General features: G+C 39.4%; 1 long non-coding RNA gene across 1 annotated transcript in view; it reads right to left on the reverse strand.

Moving 5' to 3' along the window:
• Positions 1-473: 473 nt before the first annotated feature.
• LOC129532785 (uncharacterized) overlaps positions 474-23203 on the reverse strand; it is a 125441-nt gene continuing 102711 nt past the window's right edge. The window contains exon 14 of the long non-coding RNA XR_010132857.1: positions 474-1172. This is a non-coding gene — a long non-coding RNA (uncharacterized lncRNA). The remainder of the gene's footprint in view (positions 1173-23203) is intronic.

Here is a 23203-nt window from a genome sequence, read left to right on the forward strand (position 1 = left end):
AAAACAGACTGCTCTTAGCATCTGCCCCACACTTCAACCAAAAGGGGCCATAATGGGGTTCTGTGGAGAACTTTAGTGGACAGTGATCCAAAGCTCTCCAACACCAAGCAGCTGCTCTTTCCTTCTGCCACCTACTAAAAGGTCAAGTCAGTGTATAGCCTACCTCAAGAAGGCCTTCCATGTCCCATTTCAGCCCTGAGGGGGGAGAAATAAAACCTCCTTTTTATTTAACTTTTAGACCTGATGTTTTCATGTTTGCAGTGTGTAAACTCCCAACCCACCTTCAAAGTTCCTGCATGGAGTTCCTTAGACTAAAGATCTGATGTGAGCCCAAAAGCCTGTTTCTCCTGTCCTTAAAAGTGCAGTCAATAGAGAAGGAGGGCTAAAAGAAGAACCAAAAATGTAAGAAGAAGGGCACCATGTGGAAATTACACCTTGGTAGCAATCTGGTGGATAGTAGTTGCAGTTTTGTTTTGTTTTGTTTTGTTTTTTCCTAGTATCTTTGTGGCTTTGGGGGTGGGGCAAGGGGAAGATATGTGCTCATTATAAACAAAAGTCAAGCAAACAGAAAAGCAAAAAAAGTACATTATTATTATTCCAAAGTCCACTATTCAGAAGTAACCATTATTAGCATTTGGAGGTTAAGAGTCTCGGGAAACTAAAAGGAACTAGGGGTCCAAGGAGAAATAAACGCTCAATTTGAGAGCAGCGCCAAGGAAGTACAAGATGAGACTGGAATATTTTGTGCCAGAAAGAAAAGAAATGCTCAAAAAGTAAGTAAATAAAGGGACATTTCATGAGGACACAGCGGGCAGCTGCATGGGCCTCCTGATGGCCAGATCTGAGACAATTCTGGCATCAAAATAATTATAAACAATTCAAAATAAGAATGCAGGCCAGGTGCGGTGGCTCACACCTGTAATCCCAGCACTTGGGAAGCTAAGGCAGGCGGATCACCTGAGGTCAGGAGTTTGAGACAAGTCTGGCCAATATGGCGAAACCCCATCTTTACTAAAAATATAAAAATTACCTGGGTGTGGTGGCAGGCATCTGTAGTCCCTGTTACTCCAGAGGCTGAGGCAGGAGAATCACTTAAACCCGGGAAGTGGAGGTTGCAGTGAGCCGAGATCATGCCACTGCACTCCAGCCTGGGCAACAGAGCAAGATTCCATCTGAAAAAAAAAAAAAAGAATGCATGGGTCCACACTAAAAATAAACAGATAAAAACCAATATATATTTATACCAAAATATGCATATGCTTATGTATTATATGTGTGTATATAAACATATTATATACTATATATGTGCATGTATATGTCTTTTCCCTTCTCACATATATATGCTCAATCAAATGTTTGAACTGACAGCAGCTCTCAAGAAAATCTATTCCAATTTATTTAAAGTTATTTTTTATATATCTTGTTACATGAATGTTCAGCAAATTTTAGATTATTCTCACATTATCCTGTTCTTCACAATGACTTCCTATTTCCTCAAGGACTGTGTTAGGCTATCAATGGATTGGTGAAGAGACTGTTTCTTTAAACTGTACATTTCTCAAAAGGTTTTTTTTTTTCAAAACTGATAAATTGAACCTTATCAAAATTTTAAAATTTTGCTCTTTGAAAAACAACATAAAGAAGGCAGAACGGCAAGCGACAGAACATATTCACAATCCATGTGTCTGACAGAGGACTTGCATCTCAAATGTGTGAAGACCTCTTACAACAGGAGAACAAGAAAAGAAGCTATCCAACTGAAAGAAAAATGGACAAAGATTTGAACAGATATTTTTATCAAATAAGATATTGAGATAGAGAATAAGCATATGAAGAGAAGCTTGGCATGAGTTATCTCAAAGGTATTCTTGAACCCTAAAATACTGTGCTTCACCCTTGCTGGAATAGTCACTCAGAATTTCTTGGAAGTGCTGAGTGCTTCATTAATCTCCCACACATTGTTCCCTGCCTTCTGATTAAATGCTGCTGTCTTGACTTTATCATTCAGACCTAAACAAGTTGAGCATATAGCAGGGTTTACATGCAGATTTGCCATCCTGGAGATTGAGCAAATTAAAATGTTTAAGTGTCAGTGGCCTGGTGTTGAATCTCATACAATTCTGGCTTCATTTGGATGGGTGGTCTGGGCTAAATCTAACCCAGGACTCTGGAATCAAATTCATCCACCCTTTCTGCTTAGCCATTCTGCCAGCTTTTTCCCTTGGAGATGGAGACTGGTTATGGAAATCAGATTTTTTGCTTCTTCTAAATATGCAGACTCATAGTTCAAACTTGTCATTTGTGATTCTGTGATAAAGAAAAAAATAAGCTGAGAGGAAGGAAGACATTATCATTTCTGAACTTCACTTGAAGCTGACTTAATTCATCCCAAGCTACGTCTAAGAATAATAGCAATTCCTCATTAGATACCAATTAAAATAAACCTCTCTTATCAAGATGGGATGACGGTTCAGGGGATCTGGTCATTTAAACAGAATAGGTTATTGAGAGTCAGCCTTTGAAATGAAAAGTAGGGATGGTAGTCCTTCGAAATTGTGGACAAAGTTTTTTTCTATTCCTGCATGTAATAGCAGCATCCAACATTTACTGAGAGCTTACTATATGCCTGGCACAGTACTAAACATTCTGTTTAATCCTTTAACAAACCTCTGGTTTAGAAACTATCTCATTTTCATTTTACAGATTAAGAAGCAGAGGCTCAAACAGGTTAAGTAATCTGCCCAAAAAACAGAGCTGTCAACTAGCTGGACTGTGATTCAAACTCAAGTGAGTTGATTCCCTTGCATTTTCCTAATTTTTTTCCAAAAAATTAATTTGTTTACAAACTTTAAAGATCTTTAATTCATCTAAAATTTAATTAGGAACATGATGTGAAGTGAGACATAAATATTTTGTTTTCTGAAAATGCAATCAATCACAATTTAAAATGATTTTTTTAAACAACTTAATATAACGGAGAGAAAAATACACATGACATGATAAGTAAAAAATGGAAGCCTGGGCGAGGTGGCTCACACCATTAATCCCAGCACTTTGGGAGGCCGAGGCAGGCGGATCATCTGAGTTCAGGAGTTCGAGACCAGCCTGGCCAACATGGTGAAACCCTGTCTCTACTAAAAATACAAAAATTAGCCGGGCGTGGTGGCAGGCACCTGTAGTCCCAGCTACTTGGGAGGCTGAGGCAGGAGAATCTCCTGAACCTGGGAGGCGGAGGTTGCAGTGAGCCGAGATCGTGGCATTGCACTCCAGCCTGAGGGACACGAGCGAGACTCCATCTCAAAAAAAAAAAAAAAAAACCAGAAGAGAACCTAAACTATATTCACAGTATAAGTAACTGCATTAAGTACAAAATATGTATAGCCACTGATATGACATCCATTGTACATCTACATGGAAACATGACACTGATGAAGTTGAAGGAAGAGTCTGAAATCAGAAATCTGGCATTTGACTGCTTAGGTGGGTCTGAATCCCACACCTACCTCTAAGTCTCTCTGGATGGCCTTGTGCAAATTACCTAACCTTGCTGTGCTGGTTTCTCATTCAGAAAATGTGGATAATATTACTTATCTTGTGAAATGGCTGAAAAGCTTAAGTAAGTCAATCCATGCAAAACAGCATAGTGCTTAACACTAAAAAACACTGCACCTATAAATATGCAAAAATATTGATAGTTCTAATCACTGAATGGTGTAATTATATGTATTTTAATTTTTTTCATTTAAATGTTCAAATTGAAATTTTCCACATTGTTCACAATGGTTTGTTTTGTTTGTTTGGTTTTTATACTCAGCGGAAAAGATGGTTAATTTTTTCATACTCTGGGTCTTAAGTGTGCCAGTAATGCCAAAATATTCTAAAATCAAAAACTAAGCCCCATACAAACTCCCTTTGGGGATGCGCCTTTGCGGAGAGAACCCCCATGCCCCCCTCATAGAAAACAAGCTCCTCATTTCCATAAGCTGATAACACAGGAAGCATTAGAGCAAGGATTCAGCAAAAAATAGAATCCTGAAATAATAAATTGGAAGTATTGGGCATTGTGAAAACAAGAACCAATAAATGTAAATAACTCCAAGGTAAATGATTTCTTCAAGTCCCTGAGGTTCTGTAAGAGTTGGAAATATGCTATATTGCATTATAATTTATAATTGGATTTTGAAGTCTGTTCAGTAACAGGTCTAGTAACAGGGCTGGGAATTAATCCTCAATTCATACCTCATTATATTGCTGCAAATATCGCCAAACTTGACTCCACATGAGACAGACCTTCATGTATATAAATAAGGGGGCCAGCCAGGCCCATAGTACTCTAATACAGGTACTTTCTTATATATGGGGAACTGTTGGGATGGAAAGCTGAATTATTCAAAATAATGCAGTTCCCTTGCTAAACTTCACGGAGCTGTAGACAAAGCTAATGACGGAAAGATTTGTCTGTGTTTCTTCAGAGATGATTTGCGAAAAAATCAGCTGCCAATAACTAGAGAAGCAATCTAGAGAAACGCTTAGTATGTCTCCTACAAGCAAGAGTCTGTCCTGGCCACGAAACTGCTACTGTTCAGAAATTCAATATGTGGAAGAAAAGGCAAGGAGAATAGTTCTGGGAACCTGTTCTTCTGGAAAATGATGATTAAAACATTTTCTTCCAGCCACCCACCTCCCTCTGGGGACTAACAAGGCTGAGAAAGATAAAGAGTAGCTATGTGACTTTGAGTTGGCTTATTGCCCTCTCTGAACTTCATTTGTTCCACCCGTTCAGTAAGAATACCCACACGGCAGCATTTCTGTGAGGATGTGAGGATGTGAGGACTCCAGATAATTCACACAGTGTGGTATTCTTTTCTTTTCTTTTCTTTTTCTTTTTCTTTTTTTTTTTTTTTGACAGATTCTTGCTCTGTCGCCCAGGCTGGAGTCCAGTCGCGTGATCTTTGCTCACTGCAAGTTCCGCCTCCTGGGTTCATGACATTCTCCTGCCTCAGCCTCCCTAGTAGCTGGGACTACAGGCGTCCGCCACCATGCCCGGTTAATTTTTTTGCTTTTTTTTTTTTTTTTTTTTTTTTTTAGTAGAGATGTGGTTTCACTGTGTTAGCCAGGATGGTCTCGATCTCCTGACCTTGTGATCCGACTGCCTCAGCCTCCCAAAGTGCTGGGATTACAGGCATGAGCCACTGCGCCCGGCCCACAAAGTGTGGTTTTCTTAAAACCTGACACATAATAGACGCACAACAGCTGTTAGCATTATTAATGGGGTGCTGATTTCAAGAACCTTGGAAGAGCCTGGGTCTCCAGTTTCCCCAACTAATTTGCTAACGTTTAAATACCTTCAGTTGAAGAATATGCTTTCATTCTACTGTTATAGATAAGGCTTTACTATAAACATCTGGGTGTGATAGCAATTTCCTTAAATTCGTATTAAACTACAAATGATCCATGTCAGATTATAACAGGTTCTGAGGACTACTATAAGGGAGAAAGAAAACATTTGCCTATTCACTCATTAAGCATTTATTTAGCACCAACTATATGCCAGGTTTGCACCAGTTTGGGGGCAGGGACAAAGACAAGCCTATGGACTTTGAAAATGTTCCTTTCTTGGCCTGTAATAAACTGCCAGGCTCATAGTTCTCATCCTTCATGCCTTGGTTTAGACCACTTCTTAGGTTCCGTACATACTCAGATTCTGTGCTTCTATAGTTTCACAACAACAGAATCCTCTAGACAACTTGTAGTGACCAGGCTTAGCCACCCACTCAGATGTGTAAGAAATCACTATTTCTTTGTTTTCATGAAGCTCAGTTTAAATCAGTTTCCAAGGCTTATTCCCACCACGCTGGGTAGAAATTTCATCTTAGTCACCATTGAGCACCTATCTCTCTGAGTCATTTTAGAATCTAGGAGACATTTCTAGTACCCAGAAGACAGAGAAAGGGCCCCTGACTTTCCATCCTTCAGCCCCTATCCTCCATCATGGCCAACTTCCTCTTTGTCACAGCTGACAGTGGCACCTCCCCACTCTAAGAAGCTCTCAGCTTTGGTGGGTGCAGAAACCTTGCTGAGGCAGACAGCTCTGTGTCTTGAGTCCAGTCACTGTTTGATGTCTTGGTGCTCTGAGAGGTACTGCCAACTACGCAATGTGAAGGTCCTGCCATCTCTCACCTTCCACCTCTGATCTCTCTTGGAGTCCACAGAGCTCCTTCCATCCTAGGGGTCTTCAAACTTTTTCTGTAAAGGACCAGGTAGCAAATATGTTGGGGCTTCACAGGCCTCACTATCTCTTTCACAGCTACTCAGCTCTGTTGCTGTAGTGCTAAAGCAGCCATAGACAACTCATAAATGAACGAGCATGCTACATTCCATTGACACTATATTCATGAACCCCAGAAATCTATTTTTGTAAAATGTGCATGTGTCACAAAATATTATTTACATATTTTTTTTTCTTTTTTGAGACGAAGTCTCTCTCTGTAGCCCAGGCTGGAGTGCAGTGGCCCAATCTCAGTTCACTGCAACCTCTGCCTCCCAGGTTCAAGCGATTCTCCTGCCTCAGCCTCCCGAGTAGCTGTAATTACAGGCGCCTGCCACCATGCCCGGCCAATTTTTGTATTTTTAGTAGAGACAGGGCTTCAGCATATTGGCCAGGCTGGTCTCAAACTCTTGACCTCAAGTGATCCACCCACCTCAGCCTCTCAGAGTGCTGGGATTACAGGCATGAGCCACTACACCCGGCCTCTTCATGTCATTTTTTAAAAACCAATTCTAATGTTCAGACCATTAAAAAAATAGGCAATGGGCCAGATTTGGCACACATCCCAGAGATGGCCAAACTGCTCTATCCTCTTCTCATCCTCAAAAAGCTTAACATAGTTTGTTTCATGAGTGTGGACTTTTTGAAAATAAAGGCCATTTATTCATCATTCATTCATTCGTTTAACAAATCCTTATGAGGTGACTGTCCACCATCCCAGATTGCCTCGGATTAAGGAGTTTCATGGGATGTGGGATTTCTAAGTACTGAAACTGGAAAGTCCTAAGCAAACCAAGAGCATTGATCACCCAACCTATTAGGCGCCAGGTAACGAAGGTTCAGGAGTAAATGAGACAAAGTAGTTGTCATTATGAAACTGGTATGGTCTTCGGGAAGGCAAGCGCCTTTGCCCACAACTCCTATCCTTGGTTTAAGATACACACCTCCCCTCACTCATTCCTGGCAAGTGCAGAAGGTCAGGGGAAAGTGCTTGAAGGAAAAAGCCCAAATTATCACCTCAACAGATTGTTCTATTACACAGTAAAGTACTGTGCATAATATTGATTCTAAGCGTCAAAGGCAGAGCAGCAAGAGTAAACATGTAAAAGTTCCCAAAATGCAAGATGACTGAACCAACGCCTCACCACACCCACCCTACCCACCCCCGAGGATTGAACCAGGGCTGGAACACTAGGCCCAGGGAGCAGAGTAAGGGCTTTCAGAGTGGTCCAAGCACCTTTAGCATCTAGAGGTGAAAACCTCTAGAGATTTCTGTGGTACTAGCAAATGCAAACATCCTAAAATCATTTTATAAATATTGCGAGCAATTTCATTTGTTCAATCCTGTTGGTTCGATTCTGTGATTACATTTATAAACTCAATTTGACTTCATGAGAAAAGTCTAAATTTGAGGCCTGCTAGAAATGTGAGGCCCAGGCAAAAAAGTTCTCTTCTCCTGTGCTCCTTGCCCATGCTCTCTCCAAAGAGTTTGATACAGTAAGACAGCCTCAGCAGGGCCTTTTTTAATCACGAAAGGCGTACCCTTTGGGAGGACAAGATCACATGCCACAGTGGTGAGTGATGTACAGACAGGACCTCAGTCCCTATTTGACTCCTCTGCCGGGCAGCTTTGTGCAGTGCATAACCTGCACCACTATACAGAGCTACCCTGAGACAGCTGTCTGGACTTCCAGGGAAGAAATCAGACCCTTTTGCTAAAGTTGGAGGAATAATGAATGGGGTGAATCTAATTGCTTCAGACCCCAGGGCAGTAAGTTGCTCCTTCAGAAGTGATTTCTGTCTTTCAGTTGCTTGTGTTTTTGACAACTGGCTGTTTCTCACCTATTGTGTCTTCCTGTGGTTCTACTTGCAGAATGTGCCTTCAAACAGTGGGCTGAGCATGGGTTGGGAAAGCCTTTGAAAGCCAGCCAGGCAGAAAATTCAAGACAAAAGGTCTTCAAGCAGATATTATTGATGGCCTTTAGTTAAGCAGCTGCTCTGGCTGTAGGAGGATAATAAAGAGCGTACCCTAAACCCTGCTTCAAAGGGGGACTTTGGCTTGGCTGAGGGGCTGGTTGTAGAAGGCTGTAGAACAAGTGCTTTTATACATCCTTCACCTGCCTCGCCAGCTGAGAATTGTTCATCCGGTACTAGTGGGAAAGTCTCCCAAATGCACAGCCTGACAGCACTGCCTAGACAGTTCGTGATCAGGTTGCCATGTCAACAAGAAAAGACCCTACTGGGGTTTTGTTTACTCATCACCAAGTTCTCAGTTTGAGTAGCTCTTAGCCATGAAAAAAGTTAAGAAATCTGATCTCTGACTTCCAGATTGCTTCTCTGGGCACTGGAATTATTTTGACCCCAGTGGGGAAGACTAGGAGTCTGCTAAGGCACCCATAGTCTATGGGGAGGGGTGGGAGAGCAAGGAGGGATGGAGCCTTCAGATGAAGCATCTTGAGTGTTTCATTGACAGGGGAAATAATATTTATGGAGTATCTGTCATGTGTCTGGAATTCTGCTACAAACTATGCAAATTTGATTTATCTTATTCTCTCAACTATCCTGTAGTATTAATATTAGCCTGTCCATTTTATGGATGAGCAAAGAGAGGCTAAAAGGCCAAACAACAGATCAAGCTTCACTAAATAAGAACACGTGCATAAGACGGATTATTATGCAGCTGTTTAAAATCACATTTTTTTTGTTGTTCTTGTATTTTTAGTAGAGACGGGGTTTCACCATGTTGGCCAGGCTGGCCCCAAACTCCTGACCTCAGGTGATCTGCCTGCCTCAGCCTCCCAAAGTGCTGGGATTACAGGCTTGAACCACTGTGCCCAGCCTAAAATCACATTTTTGAAAGACATTTCATGACATGTTCACCTTGGCATATCGCTAAGAGAAAGAAAACAGAAGGCAAAACTGCACAATATAACATATCCAGGCCAGGCACAGTGGCTCACAACTGTAATCCCAGCAGTTTGGGAGGTCAAGGCGGGCAGATTACTTGAGCCCAGAAGTTTGAGACCAGCCTGGCCAACATAGCAAAACCCTATCTCTACTATCTCTACTAAAAATACAAAAATAATTAGCTATGCATGGTGGTGCATGCCTGTAATCCCAGCTACTCCAGAGGCTGAGGCGGGATGATCACTTGAACCCAGGAGGTAGACGTTGGAGTGAGCCAAGATCCAGCCTTGGCGACAGAGCAAGACTCTGTCTAAAATTAATAATAATAATAATAACATATCCATAGAAGATATATAGGATGAATAAATAGCCCTAGACACAAAATTATGGAGAATAATACTATGGAAATAACTGAAGATCACCCAAATGAGAACAAGCAAAGTCTATTTATTCAGAGCCTGCTATACAAGGGAGTCAGCCACCATCACTTGCATTTGACAAAGGATGAAAGGCGGGCAGAGGAATGGGAACACTTTACAGTGAAAAAAAAGGGAAGGCTTCAGGTGTGCCTTTATTGGAGGCTGTTGGCACAAGGAAGCTTGATGGGGCTGACCAGAAGCAGGACATCCTATGTGACTGGTTAGGGGAACATATTTGGCTTTCTCTGGTTTGTCCTAAGTGGGAAACAGATGCAAATTGGGAAGCTGACAGTCGTTGACCATGTCCTGACAGTCTGGGACCAATTACTGCAGAGGCTGTGGTTTAGCTTCTTGAACTGGTTGCTGTTAGGTTTTGGGTCAGAGTTCTATTTTTATATCTGATTGCACCATTGTTCATTTGTATATTCAGTCTCTCAATATACAAAATGACAATAGTAATTATCACTAGGTTTCAGGACTACAATTGATTTTTTTCTTTCTAATTCTTTTCAGATTTTTCTAAATGTTCTATAATCAACAAGTGTTATTTCTAACAATAAATAAATAACTGTTTTTATAAGGAAAAAGAAATCGAGTTTCAAAAAGGTTAAGTAATTTTTCTGAAGTAACACAGCTAGTAAGTAATTTGCCTGGAATCGAACACAGATCTTTTAGATACTAATGCCTGAGCATTTTCCTGCCCTGTGTCTCCTAGGGATCTTCAGGGCTTGGACTGTTGTTTGGTGAGGGGAGGGGGGGAGGGATAGCATTAGGAGATATACCTAATGCTAAATGACGAGTTAATGGGTGCAGCACACCAGCATGGCACATGTATACATATGTAACTAACCTGCACATTGTGCACATGTACCCTAAAACTTAAAGTATAATAATAACAAAATAAAATAAAATAAAATAAAAAAGAAATGAAGAATGTAAACTTGTGTTGAAGAACTTATACAAACCAGCAGCTTCGCAGACATCACTTTAAAAGTATCTTGTTAAGTCTCATTATTGAATAGCTAATACAGTTTCAAGATATATATTTCCAGGAAATTTGAATTCAAATAAAAGGTGATGATACTTTAGTTTTTAATCACTTATCAAATAATAAATAATTTTTTTAGGGGAGCATTCCCAAATACCTTTGAGGGACTAACAAGCACTCTGGACTACCTTGCCAAAAAGAAATGCACAAAACCAAAAAGTCTTGTTACAATTATGGAGGCCCACAGGCCAAAAACCTCTATTCTAATGGTAGATGTGTGACATCACTCACAAGCCTAGATGTAGGAAGATGTTTGAGGTCAGTAGGAACTTTCTGTGTACTTTACAAAAATCATCCTGTTTATAATCAGGTGTGTCTATGTTTGGTGCAGCTCACTTCTGATTTATTTGTGGCTAACAGACGACAGTCAGGGGTGCCTCCTGCATAACTCTCAGAATTGTGTCAGGTGACCAACCAGTATGTGAAAAGTGAAATCCATACATAATACACAAATTTTACTTAGGCAAATAGCTAACACCCCCATTCCCCACTTCTTCCACTGCCAATTACTTTCTTACCACTGACATCCTAAAGGGCCAGTTTGACATCCTCTCTCTCTTATCCCTATGAAATAATCAAAATAGGGATGAACAAACCATGAGATAATATATTCTCAGATCAACAACCTCTGAAGTTAGGGATCATGGTGAGTTACTTGGAATTCCACTTCTGGCATGGCAGTGTAAGCTCCTAACAAACTGAACACTCAGATAACAACTGTAAGCTCTGGGAAAAATACAAAAACAACTACCCAAAGCTGTATAGAATGAGCAAAATAGGAAGATTTTGGAAGGAAGTCAAAACTTAGAAGAATGATATAGAGTGAGATTCTTATTTTTATGGGTCTATCCTGTGAGCTGACTGTAGTCATTGCTGGCTTAAAGTGGTCAAAACTTCAACAGAAAACTCATTGTTTCTCGGCCTGAAGAACCAGATGACAGAACTCAGGGCAACCATAGCTTCTGGAAAATGAGAGACTAGCCTTGTAAAAGAGAAATCCAAAGAAAGGGACTCCCAGATTCTGTTTTCAAACTCTACCCAAGTCTCTGGGAAACCAATAAGTCATGCACACATGGGGCAAACACAAAGCAGTTTTCAGAGAAAGCTAAAAGAAATGAAGTTCAACTTGAAATTCTCACATCCACAACAGTATAGAGAGAATTTGTAGTTTGAACCTAACCAAGTTAATTGCTTATAAAAACAACAGCAACCCTCTTCAGAAGAATATAACAGAACCCAGAATTGCCAAAGTACTGTATTCACAATGTTTAGCATACAATCCCAAGTTACACAACACGTAATAAGTCAGGATATTATGATATATTATCAAGGAAAATGTAATCAACAGAGGTCAACTTTGAGATTGCCTAGATGCTGGAATTATCAGACAAAGACTTAAAACAGCTGTTACGACTATGCTAAAGAAAATAAAGGAAAATATGTGCAAAATGAATCAAAAAGAAAATGTCAGCAGAACATAAGAACAATAAAAAAGAACTAAATGAAAATTCTAGAAGGAAAACATATAATATCTGAAAAAAATCACTGGGAATAGGCTTAATATTATCAACAGCGTAGACATGAACAAAGAAAGGCTCAGTGAGCTTGAAGATAGATCAATACAAGTTATTCAACCTAAATAAAAGAGACAAAAATAAACAGAGCCTCAGGGGCAACATCAAACATTAAGCCTGTGAGACAACATCAAAAACTCTAACATATGTCACTGGAGTCCCAGTTAGAGAGGGCAGAGAAAATGAGCCACAAAAGTTATTTAAAGGAAATTAACCAAAATGATCTCCCAAATAGTGAATATATAAATTTACAAAGTCAAAAAACATCAAACTCCAAACAGGATATATACAAGGAAAACCACACCCAGGGACATCCTAGTGAAGATACTGGAAAGGGAAAAAAGAAAAAAGAAAAAAATGTGAATCAGTAAGATTAAAATGACACAATAAATATAGGAAAATTATTTGAATGGCAGAGAAAAACAATATATTACATACAGAGAGACTGAAATGCAAGACTCAAAAGACTTCTCATCAGAAACTGTGGAGGACAAAAATGAGTGGAATGTTTTAAAAGGCTGAAAGAAAAATACTAAAATCCCAGAATTCTGTTTCAGCAAAAATATCCTTCTAGAATGAAGGAAAAAAATATGTCTTCAGATTTAAAAAATAATAACAGAATTCACTGCTAACAGACTTGTACTACAAAAAATGCTAAAGAAGTTCTTCAGGATGGAGAGAAGTAATATCAATATGAAACAGAGCTTCAAGAAATAATGAAGAGCATCAAAAACAATAAATGGCTATTTTCTCTAAATTTCTTTAAATTATAAATGACTGTTTAAAGAAAAAAACAATATACACACATTATGTGGTGGTCATAATGTATGGAGATGTAATCAATATGACAATTACAGCTTACCAGATAGTGGGGGAAAAGTAAAGGGAGCTATACAATTAAAAGATTTCTACATGTTACATAAATTGATATAACATTAACTCTAAATAGATTGTGAAGGTAAAGAACATATATTTTAATCCCTAGATTAATCACTAAAAAATGCAAAGAGGTATAGGCAGAAAACAAGTAGGTAAATTATAACAGAATTCTAAAAAATATTCAGATATTCAAAAGAAGGCAGAAAAAGGGGAACATAGGAATGAAAAGCAAAGAGGAAACACAGGAAATTAAAATTGTAATTATAGACCTAAATCCAATCATATAATAAGTACATTAAATGCTAGTGGTCTGTCTACTTTCATGCTTCAAAGGATATTATCAACTGAGTAGAAAGGCAACCCACAGTATGGAAGAAAATATTTGCCAATCACATATCTGATAATGGATTAGTATCCATGATATATAGAGAACTCCTAAAATTCAACAATAACAAAACAAACAAACAACTTGATTCAAAGATAAGCAAATCAAAAGAGATAACATTTCACACCCCCTAGGATGGATATTATCAAAACAGAAAATAACAAGTATTGGTAAAGATGTAAGAAGTTGGAAACTTTGCACACTCTGATGAGAATACAAAATAGTGGAACTGCTTTAGAAAATAACATGTGGCTCCTCAAAAAATTTAAAAAAGATTACCATATGATCCAGTAATTTCACTTTTGGATATATATTCAAAATAATTGAAAGCAGGGACACATTTGAACAGCCATGTTTCTAGCAGTACTATACATAATAGCCAAGAGGTGGAAGCAACCCATGTCCATTAATAGGTGAATGAATAAACAACATGTGGCATATACACACAATAACATATTATTCAGCCTTAAAAGGGGAGGAAACTCTGACACATGCTACAACATGAATTAAACCTGAAGACATTATGCTAAGTGAAATAAGTTAGTCACAAAAGGGCAAATACTGAATGATTCTACTCATATAAGGAACCTAGAGTAGTCAATTCATAGAGACAGAAAGCAAAAGGATAGGGCTGGGAAGGTGAGAATGAGGAGTTGTTTAAAGTTATGGAAACTTTTTGTTTATTTCTTTATCTCTAATTTCTGACATTTCTGAAGACTTTTCAAGAGTTTACAAAAGTTCTGAAGATGGATGGCGGTGATGGTTGCACAACAATGTGAATATGTTTAGTGCCACTGAATATTAGATGGCTAAAATGATAAATTTGATATGTATATTTTATACAATTTAAAATAAATAAATACATTTTTTAAAAAGACACTTGCGTCCCGTTCCAACATGGCCGAATAGGAACAGCTCCACTCTGCAGCTCCCAGTGTGATTGATGCAGAAGATGGTGATTTCTGCATTTTCAACTGAGGTACCTAGTTCATCTCACTGGGACTGGTTGGACAGTGGGTGCAGGCCATGGAGAGTGAGCCGAAGCAGGGTAGGGCATCACCTCACCCGGGAAGTGCAAGGGGTCAGGGGATTTCCCTTTCCTAGCCAAGGGAAACCATGACAGTCTGTACCTGGAAAATTGGGACACTCCCACCCAAACACAGCACTTTTCCAACAGTCTTAGCAAATGGCACACCAGGAGATTATATCCCACACCTGGCTCAGCGGGTCCCACACCCATGGAGCCTTGCTCACTGCTAGCCCAGCAGTCCAAGATCAACCTGCGAGGCAGCAGCCTGGCTGAGGGAGGGGCATCTGCCATTGCTGAGGCTTGAGTAGGTAAACAAAGCAGCCAGGGAAGCTCAAACTTGGTGGAGCCCACTACAGCTCTGCAAGGCCTGCTGCCTCTGCACACCCCACCTCTGGGGGCAGGGCATAGATGAACAAAAGGCAGCAGAAACTTCTGCAGACTTAAAAGTCCCTGTCTGACAGCTCTGAAGAGAGCAGTGGTTCTCCCAGCTTGGTGTTTGAGCTCTGAGAACGGACAGACTGCCTCTTCAAGTGGGTCCCTGACCCCCGTGTAGCCTAAGTGGGAGACACCTCCCAGTAGGGGCTGACTGACACCTCATACAGGTGGGTGCCCCTCTGGGACGAAGCTTCCAGAGGAAGGATCAGGCAGCAATATTTGCTGTTCTGCAATATTTGCTGTTCTGCAGCTTCTGCTGGTGATACTGAGGCAAAAAGGGTCTGGAGTGGACCTCCAGCAAACTCCAACAGACCTGCAGCTGAGGGACCCGACTGTTAGAAGGAAAACTAACAAACAGAAAGGAATAGCATCAATATCAACAAAAAGGACATCCACACCAAAACCCTATCTGTAGGCCACCATCATCAAAGACCAAAGGTAGATAAAACAACAAAGATGGGGAGAAACCAGAGCAGAAAAGCCAAAAATTCTAAAAACCAGAGTGTCTCTTCTCCTCCAAAGGATTGCAGCTCCTCGCCAGCAACGGAACAAAGCTGGATGGGGAATGACTTTGACGAGCTGACAGAAGTAGGCTTCAGAAGGTCGGTAATAACTAACTTCTCTGAGCTAAAGGAGAATGTTTGAACCCATTGCAAGGAAGCTAAAAACCTTGAAAAAAGATTAGATGAGGCCGGGCACAGTGGCTCATGCCTGTAATCCCAGCACTTTGGGAGGCCGAGGCGGGCAGATCACGAGGTAAGGAGATTGACACCATCCTGGCTAACACGGTGAAACCCTGTCTCTACTAATAAATAGAAAAAATTAGCCAGGTGTGGTGGTGGGCGCCTGTAGTCCCAGCTACTCAGGAGGCTAAGGCAGGAGAATGGGGTGAAGCTGGGAGGCGGAGTTTGCAGTGAGCAGAGATCGCACCACTGCACTCCAGCCTGGGTGACACAGTGAGACTCTGTCTCAAACAAACAAACAAAAAAAAGATTTGACGAATGGCTAACTAGAATAAACAGTGTAGAGAAGACTTTAAATGACTTGATGGAGCTGAAAACCATGGCATGAGAACTACATGACATATGCACAAGCTTCAATAGCTGATTCGATCAAGTGGAAGAAAGAGTATCAGTGACTGAAGATCAGATTAATGAAATAAAGCAAGAAGAGAAGTTTAGAGAAAAAAGAGTAAAAAGAAACAAACAAAGCCTCCAAGAAATATGGGACTATGTGAAAAGACCAAATCTATGTCTGATTGGTGTACCTGAAAGTGACGGGGAGAATTGAACCAAGCTGGAAAACACCCTGCAGGATATTACCCAGGAGAACTTCCCCAACCTAGCAAGGCAGGCTAACATTCAAATTCAGGAAATACAGAGAACACCACAAAGATACTCCTCCAGAAGAGCAACCCAAGACACATAATTGTCTATTCACCAAGGTTGAAATGAAGGAAAAAATGTTAAGGGCAGCCAGAGAGAAAGACTGAGTTACCCACGAAGGGAAGCCCATCAGACTAATATCAGATCTCTTGGCAGGAACTCTGTAAGCCAGAATAGAATGCGGGCCAATATTCAACATTCTTAAAGAAAAGAATTTTCAACCCAGAATTTCATATCCAGCCAAACTAAGCTTCATAAGTGAAGGAGAAATAAAATCTTTACAGACAAGTAAATGCTGAGAGATTATGTCACCACTAGGCCTGCCCTTAAAAGAGCTCCTGAAGGAAGCACTAAACATGGAAAGGAAAAACCAGTACCAGCCACTGCAAAAAATGCCAAATTGTAAAGACCATCAATGCTAAGAAGAAACTGCATCAACTAACAGGTGAAGTAACCAGCTAACATCATGACAGGATCAAATTCACACATAACAATATTAACCTTAAATGTAAATGGGCTAAATGCCCCAATTAAAAGACACAGACTGGCAAACTGGATAAAAGAGTCAAGACCCATCAGTATGCTGTATTCAGGAGACCCATCCCACGTGCAGAGACACACATTGGCTCAAAATAAAGGGATGCAGGAAGACCTACAAGGTAAATGGAAAGCAAAAAAAAAGTAGGGGTTGCAATCTTGGTCTCTGATAAAACAGACTTTAAACCAACAAAGATCAAAAGAGACAAAGAAGGCCATTACATAATGGTAAAGGGATCAATTCAACAAGAAGAGCTAACTATCCTAAATATATATGCACCCAATACAGGAGCACCCCGATTTGTAAAGCAAGTCCTTAGAGACCTACAAAGAGACTTAGAGTCCCACACAATAATAATGGGAGACTTTAACACCCTACCGTCAATATTAGACAGATCAATGAGACAAAAGGTTAACAAGGATATCCAGGACTTGAACTCAGCTCTGCACCAAGCAGACCTAATAGACATCTAAAGAACTCTCCACCCCAAATCAACAGAATATACATTCTTCTCAGCACCACATCACACATATTCCAAAATTGACCACATAGTTGGAAGTAAAGCACTCCTCAGTAAATGTAAAAGAACAGAAATCACAACAAACTGTCTCTCAGACCACAGGGCAATCAAATTAGAACTCAGGATTAAGAAACTCACTCAAAACCGCACAACTACATGGAAACTGAACAACCTGCTCCTGAATGACTACTGGGTACACAACGAAATGAAGGCAGAAATAAAGATGTTCTTTGGAACCAATGAGAACAAAGACACAATGTACCAGAATCTCTGGGACACATTTAAAGCAGCGTGTAGAGGGAAATTTATAGCACTAAATGCCCACAAGAGAAAGCACGTAAGATCTAAAATTGACACCCTAACATCAAAATTAAAAGAACTAGAGAAGCAGGAGCAAACAAATTCAAAAGCTAGCAGAAGACAAGAAATAACTAAGATCAGAACAGATAGGAAGGAGATAGAGACACAAAAAAAACCTTCAAAAAATCAATGAATCCAGGAGCTGGTTTTTTGAAAAGATCAACAAAATTGATACACCGCTAGCAAGACTAATAAAGAAGAAAAGAGAGAAAAATCAAATAGATGCAATAAAAAATGATAAAGGGGATATTGGCACTGATCCCACCGAAATACAAACTACCATCAGAGAATACTATAAACACCTCTACACAAATAAACTAGAAAATCTAGAAGAAATGCATAAATTCCTGGACACATACACCATCCCAAGACTAAAGCAGGAAGAAGTTGAATCTGAATAGACCAATAACAGGATCTGAAATTGAGGCAATAATTAGTAGCCTACCAACCAAAAAAAGCCCAGAATCAGATGGATTCAGTCGAATTCTACCAGAGGCACAAAGGGGAGCTGGTACCATTCCTTCTGAAACTATTCCAATCAATAGAAAAAGAGGGAATCGTCCCTAACTCATTTTATGAAGCCAGCATCATTCTGATACTGAAGCCTGCCATATACACAACAAAAAAAGATAATTTTAGACCAATATCCCTGATAAACATTGATGCAAAAATCCTCAATAAAATACTGGCAAAACGAATCCAGCAGCACATCAAAAAGCTTATCCACCACAATCAAGTCATCTTCATCCCTGGGACGCAAGGCTGGTTCAACATACACAAATCAATAAATGTAATCCATCACATAAACAGAACCAAAGACAAAAACCACATGATTATCTCAATAGATACAGAAAAGTCCTTTGAGAAAATTCAACAGCCCTTCATGCTAAAAACTCTCAATAAACTAGGTATTGATGGAACGTATCTCAAAATAATAAGAGCTATTTATGACAAACCCACAGCCAATATCATACTGAATGGGCAAAAACTGGAAGCACTCCCTTTGAAAACTGGCACAAGACAGGAAGCCCTCTCTCACCACTCCTATTCAACATAGTGTTGGAAGTTCTGGCCAGGGCAATCAGGCAAGAGAAGGAAATAAAGGGTATTCAATTAGGAAAAGAGGAAGTCAAATTGTCCCTGTTTGCAGATGACATGATTGTATATTTAGAAAACCCCATTGTCTCAGTCCAAAATCTCCTTAAGTTGATAAGCAACTTCACCAAAGTCTCAGGATACAAAATCAATGTGCAAAATTCACAAGCATTCCAATAACAGACAGAGAGCCAAATCATGAGTGAACTCCATTCACAATTGCTACAAAGATAATACCTAGGAATCCAACTTATAAGGGATGTGAAGGACCTCTTCAAGGAGAACTACAAACCACTGCTCAGCGAAATAAAAGAGGACACAAACTAATGGAAGAACATTCCATGCTCATGGATAGGAAGAATCAATATCATGAAAATGGCCATACTGCCCAAGGTAATTTATAGATTCAATGCCATCCCCATCAAGCTACCAATGACTTTCTTCACAGAATTGGAAAAAACTACTTTAAAGTTCATATGGAACCAAAAAAGAGCCCACATATCCAAGACAATCCTAAGCCAAAAGAACAAAGCTGGAGGCATCACACTGCCTGACTTCAAACTATACTACAAGGCTACAGTAACCAAAACAGCATGGTACTTGTACCAAAACAGAGAGATAGACCAATGGAACAGCACAGAGGCCTCAGAAATAACACCACACATCTACAACCATCTGATCTTCGACAAACCTGACAAAAACAAGAAATGGAGAAAGGATTCCCTGTTTAATAAGTGGTGCTGGGAAAACTGGCTAGCCATATGTAGAAAGCTGAAACTGGATCCCTTCCTTACACCTTATACAAAAATTAATGCAAGTTGGACTAAGACTGAAATGTTAGACCTAAAACCATAAAAAGCCTAGAAGAAAACCTAGGCAATACCATTCAGGACATAGGCATGGGCAAGGACTTCAGGTCTAAAACACCAAAAGCAATGGCAACAAAAGCCAAAATAGACAAATGGGATCTAATTAAACTAAAGAGCTTCTGCACAGCAAAAGAAACTACCATCAGAGTGAATAGGCAACCTACAGAATGGGAGAAAAATTTTGCAATCTACCCATCTGACAAAGGGCTACTATCCAGAATCTACAAAGAACTTAAACAAATTTACAAGAGAAAAACAAACAACCCCATCAAAAAGTGGGCAGAGGATATGAACAGACACTTCTCAAAAGAAGACATTTATGCAGCCAACAGACACATGAAAATATGCTCATCATCACTGGTCATCAGAGAAATGCAAATCAAAACCACAATGAGATACCATCTCATACCAGTTAGAATGGCAATCATAAAAAAGTCAGGAAACAACAGATGCTGGAGAGGATGTGAAGAAATAGGAACGCTTTTACACTGTTGGTGGGAGTGTAAAGTAGTTCAACGATTGTGGAAGACAGTGTGGTGATTCCTCAAGGATCTAGAACTAGAAATACCATTTGTCCCAGCAATCCCATTACTGGGTATATACCCAAAGGATTATAATTCATGCTACTATAAAGACACACACACACGTATGTTTATTGCGGCACTACTCACAACAGCAAAAACTTGGAATCAACCCAAATGTCCATCAATGATAGAGTAGATTAAGAAAATGTGGCACACATACACCATGGAATACTATGCAGCCATAAAAAGGGGTGAGTTCATGTCCTTTGCAGGGACATGGATGCAACTGGAAACCATCATTCTGAGCAAACTATCACAAGGACAGAAAACCAAACACCACATGTTCTCACTCATAGGTGGGAATTGGACAATGAGAACATTTGGACACAGGGCGGGGAACATCACACCCTGGGGCCTGTCCTGGGGTGGGGGCCAGGGGGAAGGACAGCATTAGGAGAAATACCTAATGTAAATGACGAGTTAATAGGTGCAGCAAACCAACATGGCACATGTATACGTATGTAACAAACCTGCACATTATGCACATGTACCCTCGAACTTCAAGTATTTTAAAAAAAAAGACACTTGGAACAAATACATTTTTTAAAAGATATTCAACTATATTGGCCCTTTTTACTTCTCAGGAGTTTGCATACTTTTATTAAGATTCCATAACATCTCCTAAGGGGGTAGGTGTCATTAGTCCTGTTTTACTGATACAGTTATCAAAGCTCAGTGAAATTTTTAATAAGAAATATAAGTGCTGAGATTTATTGAACTCTTATTCTATACCTAGCCCATGCTGAGCTCTTTACATATATATATATGTGTGTGTGCTAGTAACCTAAACATTACAATTAAAAGGCAGAGTTGCAAAGAACTTGAAAGAGAACTACTATTCAATCCAGCAATCCCATTACTGAGTATACACCAAGAGGAAAATAAATTGTTTTACCAAAGATACAGGCACTCATATGTTGATCACAGCACTATTCACAATAACAAAGGCATGGAATCAACCTAAGTGCTCATCATCAGTGGATTGCATAAAGAAAATATGGTGCATATACATCATGGAATGCTACGCAGCCATAAAAAAGAATAAACTCATGTTTTTTGGCAGCAACATGGATGCAGCTGGAGGCCATTATCCTAAGCATCTTAATACATGAATGGAAAACCAAACACCACACATTGTCACTTATAAGTGGGAGCTAAATATTGGGTACTCATGGACATAAAGATGGCAACAATAGACACTGGGGACTATCAGAGGGGGAAGGGAGGGAAGGGATAAGGGTTGAAACACTAACCAATGGATACTATGCTCACTACCTGGGTGATAGGATCAATCATACCCCAAACCTCAGCAACGTGGAATGTACCCATGTAACAAACATGCAAATGTACCCCTGAGTCTAAAATAAAAGTTGACATTATAAAAATAAATAAATAAATGGCAGAGATTATCAGAATGAATACAAATGTAGAACCCAACTGTATGTTGCCTACAAGAGATACACTTTAAATAGAAAGACACATATAGCTTAAAAGTATATGAATGGAAAAATATATACAATGCTCAGTCACATAAGGAGACTAGAGTAGCCATATCAGATAAAATAGACTTCAAGACAAAAGAGTATTACAGAAATAAAAATCTTCATAAGGATCAAATAATCAATGCATTAGGAAGATATAACAATCATAAATATGTTAACATAAACATGTTAACAATAAAAAAAATGAAGTAAAAAAAGTGACAGAACCCCTGCAAGCACGCTTTTTCTATGGTCTTGGTGTGAGCTGAGTGTATTTCTCCACACCTTGACTTCGGCGAAATGACTTAGTTGGACCAATGACTTGAAAGTGGAAGAGATAGAGTGCCAATTCCAACCCTAAGTCTTTAGAGTCATAGCAGATTTTTGCGTGCTTTCTTGTGTCTCAGCCTTATCCATGAGAAGAATATGACCTGGCTGGCCATTGGTCCAAATATAGTAAGAGACACATAGAGGAGAAATATCTGGCTAACCAGCAGACTTGCAGCTTAAAGCAGAGCCACCCAGCCAAGTCAAGATGAGCTTTGCCATGACTAGATGAACCCTGGACTCTGCACAGGTACTTAAGCAAGTTCAATTGAGATCAGTAAAATCATCCTAGCCAGCCTGCAGAAACATGAGAAACAAATGCTTACTGTGAAACAAAAAAAAAATGACAGAACCAAGTGTAGACATCAACAGTTCTGCAATAATGGTAGAAGGTGTTCACACTTCTCTCTCAGCAATTGATGAACAACTAGGCAAAAGATCATTAAAGACATGGATGATCTGTATAACATCATCAAACTCTTCGGCCTAATTGATATTTATACAAATTACATCCCAAAATGACACAATACACATTCTTTTCAAGAGCCTATCATACATTTATCAAGATAGAATGTATTCCAAACCATAGAAAGTTTCAATAAATTTAAAATCATTGAATCCGTGTTCTCTCACTACAACAAAATTAAACTAGAAGCCAATAGATATATTTGGAAATTAGATAACATACTTCTAAATAATTCATTGGTCAAAAAAAGAAATCACAAGAGAAATTAGAAAATATTTTAAACTGAATTGGGAATAAAAATACAACATAACAATGTGTTAGATGCAGTGAAGACAATGATTATAAAGAAATGCACTTCTTCAAATGCTTATATGAGAAAAGAAGAAATACTATGAAATTGATTGCTTAAACTTCCACCTTAATAAGCCAGAGAAAGAGGAAAACACAAAGTAAAACAAATAAAGTAGAAAAGAGATAGAAATAAAAGCAGAAATCAATGAAAAAGAAAACTAACAAACAACATAGAAAATTAACACAGCCAAAAGTTGGTTCTTCAAAAATATTAACAAAATTGACAAGCCCATAGCAAGTCTAATCATGGGTAAAAGAGAATACACAAATCACCAACATCAG

The sequence above is a fragment of the Gorilla gorilla genome, chromosome 2 (assembly GCF_029281585.2).
Source record: "Gorilla gorilla gorilla isolate KB3781 chromosome 2, NHGRI_mGorGor1-v2.1_pri, whole genome shotgun sequence".
NCBI lineage: Eukaryota > Metazoa > Chordata > Mammalia > Primates > Hominidae > Gorilla > Gorilla gorilla.